At 40.2% G+C, this 18,498-nt stretch overlaps 1 protein-coding gene across 9 annotated transcripts in view; it reads left to right on the top strand.

The window, feature by feature from the left end:
• LOC126213048 (uncharacterized) overlaps positions 1 to 18,498 on the top strand; it is a 372,240-nt gene that overhangs the window by 277,935 nt on the left and 75,807 nt on the right. For 3 of the 9 annotated variants that reach the window (XR_007541044.1, XR_007541042.1, XR_007541045.1), the window contains exon 3: positions 948 to 4,711. The exons of 4 other annotated variants lie outside the window; for them this stretch is intronic. The gene's annotated coding sequence lies outside the window, so the exon portion shown is untranslated. Of the gene's footprint in view, positions 1 to 947; positions 4,712 to 18,498 lie in introns of those variants that run through there. 2 more of the 9 variants (XR_007541049.1, XR_007541046.1) reach the window with 1 other exon arrangement.

The following is an 18,498-nucleotide window of genomic DNA, read 5'->3' as shown; positions in this document are numbered from 1 at the left end:
TAAACCGTGGGGCGAACTTGGCAGCAACACGATGCATCCCAAAATGCTGTGGCAGTGTTTTGTTACATGATCCTACCGAAATGTTACATTTTTCTGCAATCTCTTGGACAGTTAGTCTTGATTGGCACACACGGGTTTGTTGAAGTTCCTGATAGGAGCGTTGTCAGCAGGCTTCGAAGGGCGTCCTGAACGAGGGTTATCTTTAACTTCTGTCCGGCGAGTTTTAAACTGTGTGAACTACTTGTAACATCGAGTATGGCTTAAGCACGCGTCACTGTGCACTTTCTGCATGATTTGATGTGTATCTGTAAAGGTTTCCTTGAGTTTCACACAAAATTTAAAGCAGACACATTGCTCCTCTTAACTCTGCCACCTTGAAATTTGGAAAGTATGTGACACAACATGCTACTCAATATAGCACTGAACCGTAACTAGCAGACATACATCAACGGACCTTCTGGCAGTTACGCATTAAACAAACACTGTCAATTAAGCATTAAACACAGAGATGCCAACCACATTTTGCTCCAACACAGTATTAGCGAGAAATTACGAATGTTCTGCAGTATTCTGAACAGACCTCCTATTTTGTAATAATATAAAGTTTGTAGGACACTACTAAAGAATAAGGCAGCATTTCAAGATGCAGCTTTAAGGCTACCTACTTCCTCTTTGAAAACATCACATGATATTAACATTCTCAAACGTTGACAGCTATATGAAATGTGTCTGAGAAAATATTAAGTTCTTCCTTACACTTGAAATTATTATATACATTACTGAAAAATATATATATTTCCATCGTTTAGGGTGGGTGTACCTCAGAATCTTTGAAAGAGCTGGACCTAGTTTGAGATCTTTCAGTTACTCTGCATTGGTGGAACAACAGATAAACTACTTTGTGTGGCATGACAGATTCCACTTACATTGCACTCTGTATGTTTCAGAAGTGACTGTAATGGCAGAGATGAAGGCTGAGAGAGGGAGTTTTGTGAGCGACCTGCGCATGCTGCTGGAAGCTTAAAATGGCGCAGACGTGACTCTGGCGCCCAGCAGCTCGGAGCAGTCAGCACAGTCACATCTTGGCAGGGAGGAGCCCCGTCTTCAATGCCATGTTGTGTTTCTTGCATGTCACTTCACAACATAGCTTCGAACACGGGGCTTCTTGCTGGCATGTCGCAGATTGAGATGCAAGAAGCATGCAGCCACTTAGTAGAGGTAACTGACATAAGAGAAGCTCCCTTACAGCAGTTGTGAAACAGTCCCTAACTCTACCGTAGCCTGCATTATAGTCCAGCAACACTGTGGACTGAACTGTCCAAAATAACAGCAAGTGTGTTACATTGGGATATGGAGTATCTTGCGTGGATTATTTTGCCATCTCTTGACCCTGAATATTTATAAAAGAACCAACTCGCGATAATAAAAAAACTACACACCTTTCATTAATTGCAGCTAAAGGATAATTTGAAACGTAATACAAAAAACTATCATAATGTCAATCAGATTCATTTAGGACTACCGTATTTACTCGAATCTAAGCCGCACTTTTTTCAATTTTTTATTATCCAAAAAACCGCCTGCGGCTTAGAATCGAGCGCAAAGCAAGCGGAAGTTCTGAAAAATGTTGGTAGGTGCCGCAACAACTAACTTCTGCCGTCAAATATATGTAGCGCGACACAGGCATGCTTTGTAGGCACAAAGATAAATACTGGCGCCAAAACCTCTGCGTCAGTAAATAAATTTAAAAAAAAAAGTGGAAGACGAGCTTTTTTCTCCGCCCCGTGTTTAGACCACTGCATTTATCCAACGAAGTAAATACAAATTCCGTATTGTTCATCTTCGAATGTAGCAGAATTTCAATGTACTACGAAAATCCGTCTGGCGAGACTGTTTGAGATGTTTGTCAATATGGCCAACTTTACGTTCTGAATTTTTTCCTACCCCTGAGAAGAGATGGTTGCTAATAGGAACCTGATGAAATGTGAATCACATGCAGTATTCTCTTCACCATAAGAATAATACGAATATAAACATTTTGCCATGTATTCTTTCGTGTTTGCTGCTATCTCATTTAAATCCTGTCTGCCTAATAAACTGCGAAACTTGAGTGAGGCAACAGCAAACGCGGAAGAATATACGTATCGTGTCATGTTTATATTCGTATTATTCTTATGCCTAATAGTGATACAGTCAGAAATGAAGCACAGCAACTGACTAGATTTTTAAATCTAAGATGACTCTGATTTCTGTGCAGAATTTGATGTACTAAAGAAGCGGCCGCAAAGATTTTCAAACGGAGAAACATTTTTGCCTAACTCTCGTTCAGAACATGTTGTATCATACGCAGTCTATTATTTGGTTCTCGTTGATCATTATCAAAGAAAGCAGCAGTGTAAGTAACAACAAATAGCAGTCTCTTGCCATTGTTTCGCTGATGAGACAATTCCTCTCCTTTTTTTTTTATTGTAGGCGGTGTTAGCGCGCACAAAAGCAAGCCATGCCGCGAGCGGCGACAGACCCTAAACACGCACTATCAGAATGGGACGAACAGTACAGTAATGCATTTTCAGCTTAGTGACGTGAGCACCTAGAACAAAGAAAACGGCACTTATCAGATCGAAGCAAAATAAGCAATCAGTTCAAACCAGACGAAGCACGTGAAAAAGGAAGGGTACCCGTATAAATATGGACGGAGTGCCTGACACATAGCAATGGCTACCTGGTAAAGCTTAAGACTCGAAGCAAACGAATGTAGCTGTATCGTCATTCATTCGACCTAAATTGTGTCTCATATTTCAATGGACCAACATTGTTTCGATTTGGAGGTGCGGCCTAAAACTTTTCTCTCCCCTTGAATTTAGAGTCTCAATTTCAGGTGCGGCTTAGATTCGAGTGCGGCTTAGATTTGAGTAAATACAGTAAATAATTCTTTTTCATGTTTCCCTTTGTGATATTATACACCAAAGAGCCAAAGAAATTGGGACACCTGCTTAATATCTTTTAGGGCCCTCGAGAGTATGTAAATGCACTGCAGCGTGACATGGCGTGGACTACACTAACATCTGTAGTAGTGCTCGACAGAACTGACACAACGAATGTTGCACGGCTGTCCATAAGAGTGTAAGGGGTGGAGATCTCCTCTGAACAGCACATTGCAAGGCATCCCAGATATGCTCAATAATGTTCATCTCTGAGAAGTTTGATGGCCAGCAGAAGTGTTTAAACTCGGAAGAATGTTCCTGGAGCCACTCTAGCAATTCTGGTCGTGTGGGGTGTCACATTGTACTGCTGAAACTGTTAAAGTCTGTTGGAATGCACAGTAGACACAAATGGATGCAGGTAATCAGACAGGGTGCTTACTTACATGTCACCTGTCAGAATTGTATTTAGACGCACAGGGGGTCCCACATCACTAAAACTGCACATGCCCCACACCATTAGAGAGCCTCCATCAGCTTGAACAGTCCCCTGCTGACATGCAGGGTCCATGGATTCATGAGGTTGTTTCCATACCCATACACGTCCATCAGCTTGATATGATTTGAAACCAGACTCCTCCAACTGGGCAACGTGTTTCCAGTCATAAAGTCTAATGTCAGTGTTGTTGGGCCCAGGCAAACATGAAGCTTTGTTGAAGGCCCAGCATTGAAATCTGCAACAATTTGTGGAAGGGTTGCACTTCAGTCACCTCGAATGATTCTCTTCAGTTGTCTTTGGTCCCATTCTACAGGATGTTATTCCAGCCACAGAGATATGAGAGATTTGATGTTTTACCAACTCCCTCATATTCACAGTATACTCGTGAAATGGTCATAGGGAAAATCCCCGATTCATCTCGGAGACGCTGTCCCATTGGTCGTCCCCCAGACTATAACACCATGTTCAAACTCACTTAAATCTTGATAACCTGCCATTGTAGCAGCAGTAACAGATCTATCAACTGCACCAGACACTTGTTGCCTTAAATAGGCGTTGCTGACTGTAGCGTCGTAATCTACCTGTTTACATGTATCTGTATTTGAATACACATGCCTATTCAAGTTTCTTTGGTGCTTCAGTGTACATCTAGCAACAGCCAAATCCAAAAGCGTCAATGGAGAGCTTACTAAGAGTGTAGTTCTCCTGCTCGTCAACAAACAAAATTACTCAGATGTGCTGTAATATGTTAATTTGTCTTTAAGTTTAATTGATGTTGGTCAACTTCACCATGAGGAAAGTAAAGTTGCCCGGTCATTACAAGAGCGAAGCTGTGTGCAGGTGTAGATATACCTGCAGTTGCAGGGAGTGAGAAATGTTTTTTGTGCTGACAACTCATAGGCATGTATGCCTCATACAGATCAGCTGATATTGTATAAATTTGAAATGGAAGTAACATGACTTCGCCATTGTGCATTACAGAGGCTGTCCCCTTCGAATGTGATACATACTTGTAGCAAGGAATATGAAATAAAATTGACACTATTCCGATACATTATTCTGTTTTCTTTTTTCTTTTTTTTTTATCTGTATATGCAATATCATGTTGTCTGCATGCATCATCTAGAGGATTTATTCCTTGAACGCCTTCAGCTAATCTTTTTTCTGATTTTGTTCCTGGACCACAATAATTATGACCAGAGGTATGCATTTTGAATGGTAATTTATTAATTAAAGTATTAACTAATACTTTTCCATATTATTCATTTTTCTAAAATGTATGTGACAAGTTACTCAAAAATGTAATCAAATATGGAATTCCTTTTGGATTGTTGATAATAAAAACACTATCTATTTCTTAACATTTGTGTTATTCCCACAAATAACTGCTGACCTATCAGTTAAATCTCTAACATCATTCATCCAAACATATTCAGTTGGTTTTACTGTATATTTTTTAAATTAAATCTTCACCTAGTTTTTCATTTTCTTATGAAGACTTTGTATTTGATTGTAATAGTCTTAAATTTGGGAAGTGGTCATGAAATAAAATGCAGTGCAGCAAGAGGAGTCTTTTTATTTATGAAGCAGACATTCATGAAGTTTAATAACAATTTGTAATCGTGCCTCATATTCTAAAAGGCATTTAAATATGAGTACAATTACTGTTATTAATCAGTCACCTGCTCACACAAATAACGCAACAACATTTCATGGGATGTCAGTGTCACAACTTAGGGATCACTAAGGGTGGCAGCAATCTGAATCAGAGAACAGTTGACATGAAGTGTTTCGAACGGTGCTGACTCGGGGGCCGCAGCCGACTTACCACGCTCTTACTGTAACTAGTATGTTAAAAACTAAACTAAACTAAACTCCGCCCGAACAGGACTGTGAAGGCCCAGCGGTAATGCCCGGCTGCCGTGTCGTCCTCAGCCCATATGCATCACTGTGGACATGGAGGGTCGTGTGGTCAACACACCTCTCTCCCGCCCGTGCGTCAGTATACGTAACTAGTCTGTTTGGGATTCATAACATGTTAATTTATGTTACCAATTAATAATAAAGCAAGTACATATGCAGCCTGAGGTGCCTGTTCAGAATGTCAGTATTGGCTCTTGAGTAAAAGAGTTTGATGACCGCTGTTCTAGATGGAGACCAAGGACTGAATACAGTGAGGGAGTACGAATAGATGTGTGTTGCAGTTATTGGGCGGAGACGGCAATGCACACAGAAGCTAGGCTACTATGGAGAGCTATATCGATCCAGTCTTTTGTCTTAAATCAACACAATAAATGCTATATTCATAATGGCGATATGTGTTGTAGCACATTCTCTTCCTGATCCTAATAGACAGTGTAGATGGTTACACAGTATCCAGTTTTCTTGTCAGCATAATTTTAAATATGAGACAAAATTTCTGTTGAGCATAAGGAATTTGGTGTGTGGCATTGTACACAACCATCCAGTAACACATGGCACCTACAGTTCATTGACGAACAATAGTGCAACATTTTTTGTGGCAACTTGGATTACAGGAGAGATTGACTGGATGCCCTGTGATACCCCTGGATACTCGGATAATGAAGTCTTTTGGGCAGGGGATATGGCTTCTCAGATGACTCCTCCGTCTGGAAGTGGCTTGGGAAGATCTTTTTGAATACATGAAGTCTTCTTTTTAAGACTTTTAGCAAGCAGAAAAAACCTCATAACTTTTTAGGTAGCTGTTATGTAGAATTAACTACTTTCATTGCTACAATTATTACTACATCTGGATATACATTAGTGTGAACTGAATACAAGACTAGTGAAAATCCCTGTGATAGCAATGGCAATTTACTTATGAACGTGCAGGAACAATCGTACTACCAATTATTTTCAATTTGTATGTGTTGTACACTCGAACTGGAGACAGGTAAACGCACAGTGAAAGGTTGTCTAGAGCATGCCATACACTAGCTCACTTAGTTAAAATCACACTAAATAGAAGAAATCTGCAAATACACTTCTTGGGTTTGCCGCCAGATCATTTTGTGTAACTCACACAATATTTTGTTGGTGGAACTGCTTGACATCATCAGGTGGTGGTAGCTGGTGCTGTCACTGCTGCAAGGCACGGCTGATCAGTAACACAAGAGGTAGGTGTATAAAAGGGTTACTATCAGAAAGAGTATCTAGTATTGTGAAAAGCGTCAAAGGAAATTTAAGTGAGCATTCCTCACCTGGTACTTTATTGATGATGTTGCTGTGCTGGTGTATTGTGATGTTGATAGAACCTCTGGACCATGGGTTTGACTCCACAAGGCTCAGATTTCACAAACTCAGATTGACATCTGCATATATGGTGGTGGCTATTAAGTCCTGCTATCACTTTTGTCGGTCTTCTGACTGGTTAAGATGTGCCCTGTCGCGAATTTCTACACTGTGCCAAGCTTTTCATCTCACAGTGGCACGTGCAAATTAGGTCCTCAAGTATTTGCTGGATGTATTGAAATCTCTGTCTTCATGTACAGTTTTTACTCTGTACAGCTCCATTTCAACACATGTCCTATTATCTGATCCCTTCAGCTTGTTAGTGTTTTCCATGTATTCCTTAACCTCTCCAATTCTGCAGAGAACCACCTCATTCGTTACTTTATCAGTCCAACGAATTTTCAACATTCTTCTGATCTCAAGTGATTCAATTCTCTGCTGTTACAGTTTTCCCACAGTCAATCTGTCATACAACACTGTGCTTCAAACGTACATTCTCAGAAACTTTTCCTCAAATTAAGAGCTCTTTTTGATACTAGTAGACATGAATGCCTTTTTAGCCAGTGCTAGTTTGCTTCTGTCCTGCTTGCTCTGTTTGTCAAAGGTTATTTTGCTGCCTAAGTAGCAGAGTTCTGTAACTTCATCTACTTCGTGATCACTAATTCTGATAAGTTTCTTGCTGTTCTCATTTCTGCTTCTTCTCATTACTTTCATCTTCCTTCGATTTACTCTCAGTACCTATTCTGTTAAACATTAGATATTCATTCTATTCAACAGATCCTGTAATTCTTCACTTTCACTCAGGATAGCAGTGTCATCAGCAAATCATGTCACTGATATTATTTTACTGCAAATTTTAATACCATGCTTGAATCTTCATTATTTCCCTCACTGCTTCTTCGCTGCAAAGACTGGACACTAGGGGTGAAAGGCGACATTCCTGACTTACACCCTTTTTAATCAAGCAATTCATTCTTCAACTTCCTGTCTCAATTTTCCTCCTTGGTTCCTGTACATATTGTAAATTACTCATCTTTTCCTAAAGCTTACCCCTATTTTTCTCAGACTTTAAAATGTTTTGCATCATTTTACATTGTTGAGCGCATTTTCCTGGTCGACAAATCCTATGAACTTGCCTTGACTTTCTTCAGTCTTGTTTTTATTATCAACTGCAATGTGAGAACTGGCCTTTACTTCACATAAAGTCAAACTAATCGTCATCAGAAAGGTCCTCAATTTTCAGTTCCATTCTGTATATTCTTCTTCTTCTTAGTAACTTGGATGCATGAGCTGTTAAGGTGACTCCGTGATAATTCTTGCACTTCTTGATTCTTGCTATCTTCAAAATTGTCGGTAATGTTTTTCCAAAAGCCTCATAGTATATTGCCAGTTCATACATTCTACACATCAATGTGAACAGTCGTTTTGTTGTCGTGTCCCGCAATGATTTCAGAAAATGTGATAGAATGTTATCTATCCCTTTTGCCTTACTTGATCTTAAGTCGTCCAAAGATCTTCTGAAATCTGATTCTAATACTGAGTTCTCTCTCTCTTCACTGTCGACTCCTGTTTTTTTCTTCTATCACGTCATCAGACAAGTTCTCCCCCTCACAGAGGGCTTCAGTGTATTCTTTCCAGCTATTCGCTCTCTCCTTTGCAGTAAACTGTGGAATTACCATTGTACTCTTAATGTTACCTACCTTGCTTTTAATCTCACCAAACATTCTTTTGACTTTCAGTATTCGGTCAGTCATTCCGACAATCGTCCATTTTTTCGATTTCTTCACATTTTTCGTGCAGCCATTTCGCCTTGCCTTCCATCCACTTTCCTGTTTGTTTCATCCTGTTTCTGTATTTCTGAGTTTCCCTGAATATTTTTGTACTTCCTTCTTTCATTGATCTATTACCGATGTTTTCTTCACAGTTAGCTTCTTCATATCTATGTTTTTCTTTCCAACGTCTGTGATTGCCCATTCCTCTTCAACTGAATTGCCCACTGAGCTATTCTTTATTGCAGTATCTATTGCCTTTGAGAATTTCAAGAGTATTTCTTCATTCTTTAGTATTTCCATATCCCACTACTTTGCTTATTGTTTTTTAATGTGTAGTGTCTTAAACTTCATCATACAGAATGATTGTGACTTCTTATGCCATAAATCTTCAGGTGCTGTTGCTGATGATTTTTATTCAACCTTTATACAGTGGCGAGGTTCGAATGCAGGACCCAGGACTTTTTGATTACTAGTCAAAGACTCTACTACTAGACCTACACTAAGAAACAATTAATGTAAGGACTGACTGCTCAGAATGTAGGTAGAAGCGACTGAGAGAAACAGCTCCCCCTGCATCGTCACGGTCACATAGCCATGGTATGTTAATTTGCATGGACAATCATAGTGATAAGGGAAATACTGATAACAGTGGGTGCACACTTCAATTTTATGGATAGTAAATAACGATGTGAAAGTTTTGAAAGATTGTCACTATTATATTTAACTCATTTGGACGATGCTACTAGGTCTCATATTTCCAGATGAATGCTTTTCTGGTCATATATTTCTTGGAAGTTAAGTTTAAAATTGATGTGCTAAGGACTGATTTAATAAGTCTTAAAATCATATCATTTGTGACATGTTAAATCTGAAGGTAACATTACTTATATTTGGGGGGAAGGGGAATCATTAGAAACAAAGAATCCCCCACCAGACCAAAATGTTGAGTCATGCCTGAAGTTCCAAAGTACTCTCTTCAGCTATATCGTGTCCTATTTTGATTAGTGAATGTCAACAAACTGTGGCCTCTCTCTGTTAGTTGAGAAATGTTACATTCGTTGTGTTAGTAATATGCCCTCCTTATAAGTAACATAAAATTGATTTCTTTCCTATTATTTATATGCTCTCCACGGATGTTGTCATAAGAGTCAATACTTCTCTAAACCACACACTGAAGAAAGTGGTGTTTCCAGCATGATCCACCAATCTGATATACACTGAGGACCACACTGGGACCACAATTAACACTGACAGGTACTGAGAAACTCTGAAAAAACTCAAACGGGTAATTCAAAGGCAAAGAAGAGGAATGTTGAGAAAGGGCGTACACACTATCCATGACAACGCTTGCCAACACATTGCTCGACAAATCATTGCTCTCCTGCAACAGTTTCAGTGGAACATAATCACCCACCCTATAGTCCTGACATGGCGCCCAGTGACTATCGCCTGTTCCCTAGGTTAAAAGAACATTTGGCCGGAAAGCGATTCAGCTCTGACAAGGAGGTGAAAGAAGAGGTTCATAACTTTCTGAACAGCATGGCGACGAGCTGGTATGACATGGCCATACAAAAACTGCAACAGTGTCTACAAAAATGCATTAAAAATGGTGATTGTGTCGAAAAGTCGCTAAATGTTAAAGCTGTAAACTGATTAAACCGTTGTAGAAATAAACAAGTCTATGTACTTATAAAAAAAAATAGACCTTACTTTTGGGATTACCCTCGTATGTTGGGCTACCTGTGCAAACGGAAGGCTCACCTGTTCTGCAACATATTTATGATTAAGATAATGATTGAACTGTCAAAAATGAAATCTCATTTACTGTACCTGAAAGCGATATGCAATGCAAGGTGGTATCTTATCACGTTTCATAATAATGTTTCTGCAGCATGCTTGCAATGCAAGTAAGCAAACACATTCATGAACGTAAAGAGTGGAAAAAAGAGGAACCGAAGTTAACGAATGATAAATTAGAAAGATTCCAGGTATAACTATGCTTCATTAAGTCATAACAACAACAATACACCCTTTCATAAAGTTCTCACAACTACATATGTTAGCACACTCACTGGTGCGACACGTTTACATAATAAAATACGTAAAACGACTGACTATGCAGGAACTGGAGAATATACATAATTCAAATGACGCAACGGATATCTAATTGTACAAAAAAATGTCTTAGAGCTGAAGTGGAAAAGTAATTAACATAATCGTTGAGCGCACCACCATTGAAAAAATGGAAAAATCTACAAAGTAATGGCGCTAAATGACTACAAATATTCCAGAGTTTAGTTTTAGGCCTCTTTCCTTTTGGCAGATTCTTAAAATACAACGTTGTGTGCGTGTCTGTTTTCACCTGTGCAGCTGAATGTAGCTCAGTCAACTGGTGGTTGCCCCATAACGAAACTACAGAAGATCTTTTCTCAGCGGTTCTATGATTGTGTTTTGGGCTGCAAAATCCAAATTTCCCCACACAAAACTACAGCAGTGAAACTCTTTTACAGAACGCACCAATCGGGTGAGATTTTCTGACGACGAGCGGTGACGGCGTGCTGTAAAACGGCGGCTGCCGAATATTCGGAATGCTCCTTTAACGCCCTTCATCTGTTGTTCTCTGCTATTACGGCACACTGGAACAGTATGGCACGCTTCAGCAGAGGGAAAACAGCCCAGAACTCCATCTGCGTTCTTCGCATCACCGAACACAACAGCATTCACCGCATATACCTGGTGACGAAAGGAACGTCATATATTTTGAAATGTGTTCGTATTTATTTAAACTCGTAGTTTTAAGTGCCTGGTATCTGAGAAATTGTATGTCATTTTGATACCGAAATACGTAAATCTCAGTACTATGTAAAAATTAAATTTTGCACGGAAGTATGTGAAGGACACGCTACACGATGCAAAATCCAGGCTAGCCAGTACATGAAACAATTCGCTTGCAAAAGAGCAATCCGTTTTCAATGTAATTTGTATACACTACTTTCTACAAAACAGATGACTCAGATAAAAATGTTAGCTCTGAATACTGTCAATCTCTATCTTTAGACTTGCAACCAATCATTCTACCACAACTGTTTTTGTATTTGTAGTGCAAATGAACATAAAATTGAATGCAGCTGAGTTTGTGTCAAAACAGCTTTTCGTTATGAAATAAATTACCGATTTGAAACCTCTGAAATGATGTGATATCTTCACAGATTCATTCTGGTGTGTGACGAAGGATGCTTTGAGTACCACAACTGTTTCAGGCTTTTCCTGTTCCAGTCGCGAATGTGTTTTAGTCCCATCAAAATGTTTGAAATCAACTGAAAAACTTTACACCCACAAGAGTACAGTTTTCATATATTTTAGCTAAAAGTATCAGTTCCCATTACGACTAGCAGAAGTGCCAAGTGTGTCTTTTAAATACTGATTATGAAATTGCAATGTCCTCCTTTTCCAAAAATCTGTCTCACAACAGTAGCGGACGAGGTCATTACGCACATTAGACTTACTGTAACTCGGCAACCAGTCGAGAACTGAGCTGAAGTTCTGCCGTTTGTATTGACATGCATCCCAGGTATAAGTGATTTCGGAACGGAGGACTCTAGAATATTTAGTAAGTAAAAGGCGGTCTCAGGTTAGTCCTCACCGATGATGCGAAAAAATATCTTTGGACTACTCGTCGATTAAGAGCTCTGTCTGGTTTTTCGTCCTTTGGCAACAGACTGACGTCTGGCAGTCATTGCTTCCAGAATACACGCAACTCGTGACGCGTTTATTACCACTGATTTAGAGCTGTCACGCATACAGCACACTATAGTCCAGAGAACTTGGCCTTCAATTGTTCTCGCTATGTCCACATGGTATTAGTTAACTGCAGGAGCGTCTATGGAAAGATGTCGGAACTAATTTCACTTATAAGCGGTAACAGTGCCCACGTAGTACCAGGGTGAGAAAGCTGGGCGAAACCCAAAGTCAGCAGCAACGAGATTCTAAATTCCGGTCGCAGCATATGTTGTAAAGAGAGGTCGATTGCTGGTATTTAAAGCAGTGAAACGTAAGATCACATTAGAGAGATTAGTGCAGTTCCCGAATGTAAAATAATTTGTGTCAAGACAAGCGTTAAAGGTGGATCGAACAATGTAATGGGATGCTTCTATCGAGCCTCGCCTCATCAGTAACAGTGGCGGAATAGTGTGAGGGGAACCTGGATAATATATCGCGTGAATTTCCTGGCCATGTTATAGCTTTAGGTGGAAACTTTATCCTGCCATCTATACAAGGACTCAGGTGGTAAAAACTGGTGGTACGGCCAGAAAATCATGATAAATTTATTCTGGTGCTGGACCCAGAAACTACGTCGATAACATCTTAGGCCTGCCAGTAACAAACAGACCCAAACTTTTCGAATCTGTTAGGGCAGAACAGAGAATCGCAAGGCCGTTACAGCATCACTGAGCACGACCGTAAACAGGAATACAAAGAAAGGTAGGAAGATTGTTCTGCTCAGCAAGAGCGACGAGAAACAGGTTTCACATAACCTGAGCGGTCAGCACAAAAATTTTCTCTGCAGCGCCAACTACGTGGGTATCAGTGGAAGAAGTTGAAGAGCACTGTACTGTACACTCTAGACAGGTGTGTTCCGAGCAAATGCGTTTCAGGCCTCATTTCACAGTGAGAACTTTACAGCACCGATTTTCATATAAGTGTTGGTCAACGCATGTCAGAATATGAGAAAACAGTAAAGAAATTTCTGAGATCCGAATGTGATCGATAAAATTGAAACCCAAGAAACATTTCTGTCTGGGAAGACCAGCATACGTGTAACATGTTGCGTTACTCTCTACGTAACGAAAGCGGGTGTAAACATTCGGTTTTGTGGTTTAGGCAAGAACGTTTGCAGCACTTTTTATCCACGTACAAATAGCAACAGGGGGCGACATTCAAGCTTCACATTTCCTGTCGTCTAACTGCCCGTGCAAACGGCCAGTGCAGTATAAAATTTGCAACAGTGTTTAGCGATTTGAGCTCCAGTTCTAATCAACAATTCAAAATTCAGCTGTGATCGCAGACACCAGTGTCCAGCTGCCAGTGAATGTCACGATATTACAAAGATATTTTCTCCCACTCTACCAGTAATTTCTCAGTTGCATCTCAACATGTTACATCTATCTAGTGGCAGTCCGCGGTGTACTAACACTAAACATTATTTCGATAACAACCGCTGTTACAATTAGTGCACTGAATTATTTCATACAACGTGTCACGTTTGATGTAATTTCTGGAGAGAATTCTTAGAACGACACGTATAGATACAGTATCACTGGCGACAGGCAGTACTTTGCATTCTGATTGGTACAGCATTCAGCACTTTAAATGTTCGACGCAAATGTAGAGGTCCATTCCTCCACTTTTTTCTGATAAACATTTTCGCGTTGCTGTACCACCAGGCCCAATTTTTCTGCTGTTCCGTGTTCAACCATAGCTGGAAATTCCTTCCTTGTCAGGGCTACACAAGGCACAAGTAATGTGTTCGATGTAATTTTCCTAACATCTTATACATCTCCACGTGATATACCTTACCCGATACGATTATGTCCAATTCTAATAAAACTAGTACGCCCATCCTCCTACTCCCATGAACCATGGACCTTGCCAGTAGTGGGGAGGCTTGCGTACCTCAGCGATACAGATGGCCGTACCGTAGGTGCAACAACAACGGAGGGGTATCTGTTGAGAGGCCAGACAAACGTGTGGTTCCTGAAGAGGGGTAGCAGCGTTTTCAGTAGTTGCAGGGGCAACAGTCTGGATGATTGACTGATCTGGCCTTGCAACACTAACCAAAATGGCCTTGCTGTGCTGGTACTGCGAACGGCTGAAAGCAAGGGGAAACTAAAGCCGTAATTTTTCCCGAGGGCATGCAGCTTTACTGTATGGTTAAATGATGATGGCGTCCTCATGGGTAAAATATTCCGCAGGTAAAATAGTCCCCCATTCGGATCTCCGGGCAGGGACTACTCAGGAGGACGTCATTATCAGGAGAAAGAAAACTGGCATTCTACGGATCGGAGCGTGGAACGGCAGATCCCTTAATCATGCAGGTAGGTTAGAAAATTTAAAAAGGAAATGGATAGGTAGAAGTTAGATATAGTGGGAATCAGTGAAGTTCGGTGGCGGGAGGAACACGACTTTTGGTCAGGTGAATACAGGGTTATAAATACAAAATCAAATAGGGGTAATGCAGGAGTAGGTTTAATAATGAATAAAAAAATAGGAGTGCGGGTTAGCTACTACAAACAGCATAGTGAACGCATTATTGTGGCCAAGATAGACACGAAGCCCACGCCTACTACAGTAGTACAAGTTTATATGCCAACTAGCTCTGTAGATGATGAAGAAATTGATGAAATGTATGATGAGATAAAAGAAATTATTCAGGTAGTGAAGGGAGACAAAAATTTAATATTCATGGGTGACTGGAATTCGAGAGTAGGAAAAGGGAGAGAAGGAAACATAGTGGGTGAATATGGATTGGGGGAGAGAAATGAAAGAGGAAGCCGTCTGGTAGAATTTTGCACATAGAATAACTTAATCATAGCTAACACTTGGTTCAAGAATCATAAAAGAAGGTTGTATACATGGAAGAATCCTGGAGATACTAGAAGGTATCAGATAGATTATATAATGGTAAGACAGAGATTTAGGAACCAGGTATTAAATTGTAAGACATTTCCACAGGCAGATGTGGACTCTGACCACAATCTATTGGTTATGAACTGTTGATTAAAACTGAAGAAACTGCAAAAAGGTGGGAATTTAAGGAGATGGGACCTGGATAAACAGAAAGAACCAGAGGTTGTACAGAGTTTCAGGGAGAGCATAAGGGAACAATTAACAGGAATGGAGGAGAGAAATACAGTAGAAGAAGGATGGGTAGCCCTGAGGGATGAAGTAGTGAAGGCAGCAGAGCATCAAGTAGGTAAAAAGACGAGGGCTAGTAGAAATCCTTGGGTAACAGAAGAAATATTGAATTTAATTGATGAAAGGAGAAAATATAAAAACACAGTAATTGAAGCAGGTAAAAAGGAATACAAACGTCTCAAAAATGAGATCGACAGGAAGTGCAAAATGGCTAAGCAGGGATGGCTAGAGGACAAATGTAAGGATGTAGAAGCTTATCTCACTAGGGGTAAGTTAGATATAGCCTACAGGAAAATTAAATAGACCTATGGAGAAAAAGAGAGCCATTTGTATGAATATCAAGAGCTCAGATGGAAACCCAGTTCTAAGCAAAGAAGGGAAAGCAGAAAGGTGCAAGGAGTATATAGAGGGTCTATACAAAGGCGATGTACTTGAGAACAATATTATGGAAATAGAAGAGGATGTAGATGAAGATGAAATGGGAGATCCGATACTGCGTGAAAAGTTTGACAGAGCACTGAAAGACCTGAGTCGAAACAAGGCCCCAGGAGTAAACAACATTCCATAGGAACTACTGACGGCCTTGGGAGAGCCAGTCCTGACAAAACTATACCATCTGGTGAGCAAGATGTATGAGACAGGCGAAATACCCTCAGACTTCAAGAAGAATATAATAATTCCAATCCCTAAGAAAGCAGGTGTTGACAGATGTGAAAATTACCGAACTATCAGTTTAATAAGTCAGAGCTGCAAAATACTAACGCGAATTCTTTACAGACGAATGGAAAAACTGGTAGAAGCCGACCTCGGCGAGGATCAGTTTGGATTCCGGAGAAATGTTGGAACACGTGAGGCAATACTGACCCTATGACATATCTTAGAATATAGATTACGGAAAGGCAAACCTACCTTTCTAGCATTTGTAGACTTAGAGAAATCTTTTGACAATGTTGACTGGAATACTCTCTTTCAAATTTGAAGGTGGCAGGGGCATGAAAGGGAAGCAGTTGTTGGGAAGGGAGTGAGACAGGGTTGTAGCCTGCCCCTGATGTTATTCAACCTGTATATTGAGCAAGCAGCAAAGGAAACAAAAGAAAAATTCGGAGTAGGTATTAAAATCCATGGAGAAGAAATAAAAACGTTTAGGTTCGCCGATGAAATTCTAATTCTGTCAGAGACAGGAAAGGACTTGGAAGAGCGAATGGACAGTGTCTTGAAAGGAGGATATAAGATGAACATCTACAAAAGCACAACGGGGGTAATGGAATGTAGTCGAATTAAGTCGGGTGATGCTGAGGGAATTAGATTAGGAAATGAGACACTTAAAGTAGTAAAGGAGTTTTGATATTTGGGGAGTAAAATAACTGATGATGGTCGAAGTAGAGAGGATATAAAATGTAGACTGGCAATGGCAAGGAAAGCGTTTCTGAAGAAGAGAAATTTGTTAACATCGAATATAGATTTAAGTGTCAGGAAGTCATTTCTGAAAGTATTTGTATGGAGTGTAGCCATGTATGGAAGTGGAACATGGACGATAAATAGTTTGCACAAGAAGAGAATAGAAGCTTTCGAAATGTGGTGCTACAGAAGAATGCTGAAAATTAGATGGGTAGATCACATAACTAATGAGGAGGTATTGAATAGAAGTGGGGAGAAGAGGAGTTTGTGGTACAACTTGACAAGAAGAAGGGACCGGTTGGTAGGACATGTTCTGAGGCATCACGGGATCACAAATTTAGCGTTGGAGGGCAGCGTGGAGGGTAAAAATCGTTGAGGTAGACCAAGGGATGAACACACTAAGCACATTCAGAAGGATGTAGGTCGCAGTAAGTACTGGGAGATGAAGAAGCTTGCACAGGATAGAGTAGCATGGAGAGCTGCATCAAACCAGTCTCAGGACTGAAGACAACAACAACACCGTCCATCCTAATTTACTAACTCTTGAGAAAAACATTATATTTTGAACACAAATTCATGGAAACTAAACTGATTGAGGGGCAGGAAACTTCAGTGGTATTAATGGAATAGGTATATGGGGGAAAGGTGTTGATGTCTGCGACGCTACTTCCCCATGTTGACAAATAAACAATTGGACGAGTACATGTGTCGCCTTGCAACGCTAAGACAATGCCAGTTGTCAGTTGGAGTTAAGTGTTGCATGTTCTTATCTGTGCGATATTTCTGTTGACAGAGCAGCAAAGCATGAATGGCGTCTCTTGGTTTTCCGTCAGTGTGCGTAAGATAGATATTTATGCTCCAAACACTGCAGTTAATATTTACAATTACTGTTAACTGTGTTAAAATTCGTACTCTTATGTGGTTCTAGCATTTCAAGGACATACTTTTACTTCTCATACAGCTTTAATGAACATTTAAAACAGGTAAACGGCGTATTTATAACTGATCATTTTGAACACATTCGCTTACAGGTGCTCAACGTACATTATTTTATCACTGTAGTTTCTGCTTCGGGAATCGAATTGCGAAACCCAGGTTGCCCAAATGTTTGCGCTGTAGTTGCGTCTTCCTCTGAGAAGTAGTGCTGTGATACTTCACACATTATGGCCATGAATCAAAATAGTACAGTAGTTGCCTAGATGATGACCGACAATAAATTTATCTTCAGTATCTGCTCCTACCAAAAGTCTTGTCCCCACTCCTTCGTTTTTAAGTTGTCCATACTAGAAACATGTACTGCACATTGGCATGAATAATGTGTACCTAATGCTATAAAACCAAACCCCCACCTAGGGCTAACACATTATAGAAGTCCCATTTATGTTTTCAGTAATGAAGTAAATTTTTGCAAGAAAGCACATCTGGTTCTCCAACGACGTCTATGAATGAAACGTAACTAGTGGTCAACTGTTTTGTTCAAGCCAGTACTTCGATATAAACATCGAAACTTGCAGCTGATCTCTAACACATGGAGCTCATGGACGAACTGATCCGGATGCAGTAATTTAAAGTGTATGCTGGATTAATGGCAGACTAATAAAAACGTTTTCAAAGTTAGACTTGAGTGGTGTTCCCGATGGAGTAGCTTTGGACCCAGGCTGGGATTTCCTCTGGCAGGGGTGAGCGCTCAGCGACAAAGGGTGTATTGAGGTAGGTACCAGCGCAAGGTCTGCTGGAAGCT

This window comes from Schistocerca nitens, chromosome 11 (assembly GCF_023898315.1).
Source record: "Schistocerca nitens isolate TAMUIC-IGC-003100 chromosome 11, iqSchNite1.1, whole genome shotgun sequence".
In the NCBI taxonomy this organism is placed as follows: domain Eukaryota; kingdom Metazoa; phylum Arthropoda; class Insecta; order Orthoptera; family Acrididae; genus Schistocerca; species Schistocerca nitens.
The sequence above is the reverse complement of the archived record's forward strand: the minus strand, read 5'-3'. Positions and strand labels throughout refer to the sequence as shown.